Here is a 7,088-nt window from a genome sequence, read left to right on the forward strand (position 1 = left end):
TGTGCTTAATTATGAGCCTCTTCAACTAACTCCAAATATGACATATGAAGAGAGGCATGTCCAAATCTTAGCAAGGCAAGAAAGACGATTGCGGAACAAAGTCATTCCAATGGTCAAGGTCAAGTGGCTGAATCACTTGGACGAGGAAGCTACTTGGGAAACCGAGAGAGACTTGAAGAGTCGCTATCCTGATCTATTCGGTAAGTTCTAATTTCGAGGACAAAATTTTATTTAAGGGGGGGAAGAATTGTAAGGTCCAAAATTAAGACGACGTAATCCACTGCATGCAAATCTAAGAAATATGAAAAATGAGTAGTTAATTGACTTTAATTGCTAATTAATTATGTGACATACTTGTTTATTTGTTAAATGAGATTTTTATCGTCATCATGCATAAAATGATAGTTTTAGGGAATATTCAAGCGACGATCGAGGAACGTGGACTGAGAGCTGAAAAATGTAAAATGTTTTTATTAGATAATTATTTTTAATTATTTAAAATATGGTTGATGCTTTTTAGTATTTTTGAAAATAAAGGGTTTTGAGGTGATTTTATACGCCGAGACGTAAATTTATCGGTGTTGCTTTTTCAACTAAAATACGAGCTTTTTGGCAACCCGGCTAATAAATTCACATATTTAATTAGAGAAAAACTTTGTTAATATTTTATTTATATCCTAATTAGAATAATGGACCTAATTTAATGGCTTAATAAGCCTAAGGCCTAGTTAGTAACTAATTAGTATATAATATGTATTAAACCCTACACTCTACACCATACATAATCGACCACCCCTTCAAAAAATCTGAAACTCTCCCCACCCCTCTCCCAAACTCACAGCACACACACACTAACAAGCTAGAAGGAGAATTTCGAAGGGTCCAAGTAGAAACAAAGCCAAGGTTCTTCCCGTTCTTCGTCATCAGCGGTTTTTCGTGCGTTTAAAATCCAAAGACACGCCATACATCTCTTTTTCTCATCCATCATATCATACTATTGATTAAATTATTGCATGCATGAAGAACATGATATTTTTTTCAGAATTTTCGGTCTATGGCATGCATACATGAGAAAACATGATTTTTGAATCCAATAACTTGTGTATTGTTTGTTTAAGGGGCTGCCATGACATAAGGATAAGAGTGGTTTACACCTGTTTTAGAGTCACACACACTCACCCTAAACACCACAACGAATCGGCAGAACAAGAACAAACAACAACTGTGAATTGCTGTCAAGTGGGGAGGGATAGGGTTTCATGAGTGAGAGGTTGGCAGAGTCTTGGCTTGGGCCAAGGCTCGGCTAGGGCTGTCATGGGTCAGGCGGAGAGTCCTAGCCAAGCTAGGACTCGAGTTATGGGCTGGGGAAAGAGTCCTAGCCATGCTAGGACTCTACCCGAGAGTCTACCCCCAAGTTGCGCAGGATTCGCGTGACTTCCAGGAGCTTGGGGCTCGGTCTGTGGTTCAAGGGCCGGGCTAAGGGGATGCATTAGAGTCCTAGGAGGGTTCAAGGGTGGTTGGTTCAAGGACTGGGCTCGTTGGTAAGGGTTGGGATGCAAATTATAGATTACTATTGCCATAAGGGTTCTCGGCCAGCTTAGGGGGTTAGTGGGGGCTCGTTTTTGGGGTTGGCATCGGTTTCTTGGTGAACTTAGCGTCCAGTAGGTTAATTTAGGATGTTGGTCAAGTTCTGGATCGACATGGTTTGGGGGTATAATAATATAAAAATACTAAATTTAGAATAATATAAAAATACTAAATTTAGAATTTAGGAATTTTATATTAAAGTTTGGGATTTTTCGGGATTAAAACACCGTCAAAACAATTAATTAAAGATAAATGAAAAAGTCTAATATTTAAGCTAAATAAAATTATGGAAAAATTCATTAAGCTTAAATAATTATTTGGGACATGTTATCGTGAAGAAATCAAGAAAAAAGTCAAAATGGGAGATTTTACATCCGGGGTAAAACGGTGATTTTACACCGAGAAATTAGTAAAGGTCATGTGTAATGCCCGGAAATTTAATCCTAATAATCTATAATTATTGAATTATAATTTGACATGATTATGAGAGGATTAATCGGGACACGAAATAAGAATACATGTGGAAATGTATGTGCGAGGACAGTAGCATCGGCGCACATGCGCGACAGAACGCGCGCACATGCGCCAAGCGGACAGGAGGCCTCGCGCATATGCGCGGCGTGTATCCGCGCATATGCGCGACACAACCCGAGAGTTGTGAAGGATTCCTCGCGCATATGCGCGGAAGGTTGGCGCGCATATGCGCGAGTTGCCGAGATTATCAGCGCGGAGACCCGAAGGTCTCGCGCATATGCGCCGAAGAAGTCGCGCATATGCGCGAGACGTGTTGCGCGTAGAGTGCGCCATTTTCCATGATGCATGTGCGAGGTATATATACATATATATAAAAACATGCAATTTAATCTTCAGAAAGAAAACGGAAGCTTCGGGGAAGAATTGCTTTTGAATTTCAGAAATTGAGTTACGATCAATCCGTCCGTCTGATTTTAAATCCGACTTCGGTACCGAGTTCCTAGCAACGTAGACTACAACTTGACGTAAGTTTTACTACGTTTTGACATGCTTTGAAATTATGATGTTGTCAGAATTGAATGGAATTCATATATGATGTTCTTGACATATTAGACATCGTAGAATCGAAGTCAGATTGAGAAACGGACTGATTATGGAATTGTTATAAATTTTTAGGGTATATTGATTTATACCAGAAAGATTTGAATTGTGATTGAATTACAGATTGTAATGGATATGAGTTATGATTGGTAATTGATGTCTGTTGATTTGGTATTGACGGGGATACTGAGATTGTACCATTATGCCGTTGATTTTGAATTAAATCCAGATTAATCAGATTGTTAGTAATTCGAAAGGTATATTGATATGAGAATATTGGTATTGCCATTGTCAGATTGAGGGATGGACAGAGTTTGGATTCCAGACCGAAACTGCAACGAAAGGTATAAGTCAATGGGTATTGGGACATCGACTCAAGTAGGATGTACTTGGGTTTCCCTAAATCACATACTTATTATTTGTTTATCATTGTGTTTAATGATTTGATTTAAATGCTTGTTCTATGGAGTTATAGGAGCATGCATTAGACGAGTAATCTTGTGACAGAAGTACCTGATAGTGGCAGGTAACCACGGGTACATTGCACGATGTCACAAGATATGGTGATAGACCATAGTCTATGACGGATGCGTCTGGACACTGGATGTTTGGTTATATCGACTTGGATAGAACTGAAGTCTTTTCTATTACTGTTTGTCGATATAGGAATGCCACATCTGGACACCGGGATCCCTAGGCTAGGATTGAGTCTAGTCTGAATCGTGGAGTCACGAGTATTGTCGACAGATTGATATTGTTTACATTTCTGATTTTGATATGTATTACTGTTATCTGTTTCATGCTTGGTATTGAATATATAACTGCATGTTCTTTGATTTATACTGGGATTTATTCTCACCGGAGTTATCCGGCTGTTGTCTTGTTTGTATGTGTACCTGACAACAGGTGGGACAGGTTCAGGGTCCAGGAGATGAGGAGAGATCGTGATTAGAGTGGAGGCTCCGGACTTGGATTAGATATAGGGTCAAACACTTGATATTAGATGTTTAAACCTTGGTTAAATAAATGTTTGTGGTACAGGACTTGTACTTTTATTTGATACTGAGTTGTATCTTAGTTTGATTTCACTACGTTCCGCATTTTAAAAAAAATTTTAGACCCTGTTTTATAATTGATTAATTAGTCCCAATGACGATTATGACTATGATTAGCGTCCGGGTCCCCACAACAGGTGGTAATAGAGCGATAGATCCTTGAGATTGAGATAGGAGCTAGTGAGCGGGGTAGATTGAGATTTTCTTTCCTGCTTTTGATTGCTAGCATGATTTACTGCCTTGTAATACATGTTTATCTGTTTATCTGATTTGATTTGAAAACATGTGTTATTGAATATGAATTGGAGCTAATTCTGGATCAGCAGTAAGATGATCGGAAGAGGATTGAAACCGGATTTTGTTTGGGGGTTACTAATCCTTTTGAGTTTCAGATATGCCTCCGAGAAGAGTACCGGAGCAGAGTAGTACATCGAACCCTCCCATGGACGTTACAGCCACACCCATGGAGACACTTTTGAAAAGATTTCAGTCTTTCCATCCACCTACGCTGAAAGGAACCGAAAATTCAGTGGATTGTGAAAGTTGGCTGGATGATATTGAAATGATGTTTGATTCGTTGGAATATACTGATGAGAAGAGGGTGAAACTGATAGGACACCAATTGCATGACATTGCCAAGAACTGGTGGATCAACACAAAAAGGGCATTGGAACACCGAGGTACGATTATTACCTGGAGTGTATTTAGAACTGAATTCTATCAGAGGGTCTTTCCAGTGTCTTATAGGAAAGATAAGGGAGCCGGATTCGCCAACCTGAGACAGGGCCAGCTTAATATTGAGAAATACGTGGCCAAGTTTTCTTCACTGTTGCGCTTTGCTCCACATGTGGCGGATCATGACGAGGCTGTGGCGGATCAGTTCATTAACGGCCTGAATCCGGAAATATTCACCTTGGTAAACACGGGAAGACCGAACAATTTTACCGATGCTTTGAATAGAGCCAAAGGAGCCGAAGCCGGTCTGATGAGACAGAGAGGAGCTTCGTTTATGCTTCCAGCACCGGGATTCCAGCAACCACCTCCTCGATTTGAAGGTGGCAGCAGTAGTGGTGGAAATAAGGACTTCTTGAAGACGAGAGGAAAGCAGTTCAAGAAGTCAGGGAACAGTTCTTCTAGTTCTGGGAGTCCTCGACAGAGCCAGAGCTATACCGGACCTATTTGCAATACTTGTGGAGGGAAGCATCCCACTGAGCAGTGCCGAGGAGTGTTTGGCAGCTGCCGTATTGCAAGCAACAGGGACACTTTGCTCGAATATGTCCCCAGAGAGGTGCCCAGGGGTTCCAGGCAGCTGAGTCATCTGGATCAGCGGCTCAGGCAGGTAGACGACCATCTGCTGTTCATTCTTTTCAGCCAGCATCGTCTACCCAGTCACAGCAGAGGCCAGGAGGAAGCCAGACAGTGAGCCAGCCTCCGAGACAGCAGGCCCGAGTGTTTGCTCTGACCGAGGAGCAGGCACAGGATGCACCTGATGATGTTGTGGCAGGTAACTGTTTCATTTCTGGTTATCCTGCGTACGTATTGATTGATACTGGTGCATCACATACATTTATTTCTGAGAGGTTTGCATTGAGTTATGCGTTACCTATTGAGTCGTTGTCTGCAGTAGTGTCTGTCTCTTCTCCGTTAGGGACATGTTTGATATCAGTAAAGTCTGTGAAATCTTGTACACTGCAGTATGATGGACATAAGATTGAGTCAGATTGTATTGTGCTTGGGATATCTGATTTTGATTGTATTATCGGTATTGATATACTGACCAAGTACCGAGCTACAGTCGATTGTTTCCACAAGATAGTGAGATTCAGACCTGAGATGGCTGAGGAGTGGAAATTTTACGGTAAGGGTTCTCGAGCCAGAATTCCTTTGATATCTGCAATGAATATGACACGATTATTGCAGAAAGGAGCGGATGGATTCCTGGTATATTCAGTTGATTTACTGAAATCGAGCCCATCATTGGCAGACTTGCCGGTGGTGTGTGAGTTTGCTGATGTCTTCCCGGATGAGATTCTTGGATTACCTCCGATTCGAGAAATAGACTTCAGCATTGAGTTGATGCCAGGAACAGTTCCGATCTCGAGGGCTCCTTACAGGATGGCACCGATCGAATTAAAAGAATTGAAAGAACAGTTGGAGGATTTGCTGGCCAAGGGGTATATCAGACCGAGTGTATCTCCTTGGGGTGCTCCAGTACTGTTCGTGAGGAAGAAAGATGGGTCGATGAGACTTTGTATAGATTACCGGCAACTGAACAAGGCAACGGTAAAGAATAAATATCCATTGCCTCGTATTGATGATTTATTTGATCAGTTGCAGGGTTCTTCGGTGTATTCCAAGATCGACTTGAGATCTGGATACCATCAATTGAGAGTCAGGGACTCTGATATCTCTAAGACTGCATTCAGAACCAGGTATGGACATTATGAATTTATTGTCATGCCATTTGGTTTGACGAATGCACCGGCGGTATTTATGGGATTGATGAACTGCGTCTTTCAGAAATATTTGGATGATTTTGTTATCATATTCATTGATGATATATTGATTTATTCAAAGAATATGATTGAACATGCTAATCATCTGAGGATTGTGTTGCGAACTTTGAGGACGGAGAAACTGTATGCTAAACTGTCGAAATGCGAGTTCTGGTTGAAACAGGTGATATTTCTGGGACATATTATATCAGGAGACGGGATATCTGTTGATCCCAGCAAGTTTGAGGCAGTAATTTCTTGGCCAAAACCGACATCTGTACCAGAGATTCGCAGCTTTATGGGTTTGGCAGGATATTATCGCCGATTTATTAAAGATTTCTCGAGTATTGCCAAACCGATTACGCAGTTGACTCAGAAAAATGCTCCATTTGTTTGGTCTGAGGAATGTGAGACCAGTTTCCTAGAATTGAAAAAGAGATTAACCAGTGCACCGGTGTTGACTATTCCGTCAGTACTGGTGATTTTGTTGTTTATTGTGATGCATCTCACCGAGGATTGAGTTGTGTTTTGATGCAGCGAGGGCATGTGATCGCTTATGCCTCAAGACAACTGAAACCCCATGAATCTCGATATCCAATTCATGATCTTGAATTGGCAGCCATAGTCTTTGCGTTGAAAATATGGCGACATTACCTGTATGGTGAGAAGTTCGAGATTTATTCTGATCATAAAAGTTTGAAATATCTCTTTTCACAGTCAGAATTGAATATGAGACATCGGAGATGGCTGGATTTATTGAAAGATTTTGATTGTGAAATCAAATACTATCCGGGAAAATCTAATACAGCAGCAGATGCACTAAGTCGAAAGGTATGTTCTCTATCCTTATCGACTATGGGAGTCTCGAATTTGATTA

Source organism: Primulina eburnea, chromosome 7, assembly GCF_022965805.1.
Source record: "Primulina eburnea isolate SZY01 chromosome 7, ASM2296580v1, whole genome shotgun sequence".
Classification (NCBI taxonomy): Eukaryota; Viridiplantae; Streptophyta; class Magnoliopsida; order Lamiales; family Gesneriaceae; genus Primulina; species Primulina eburnea.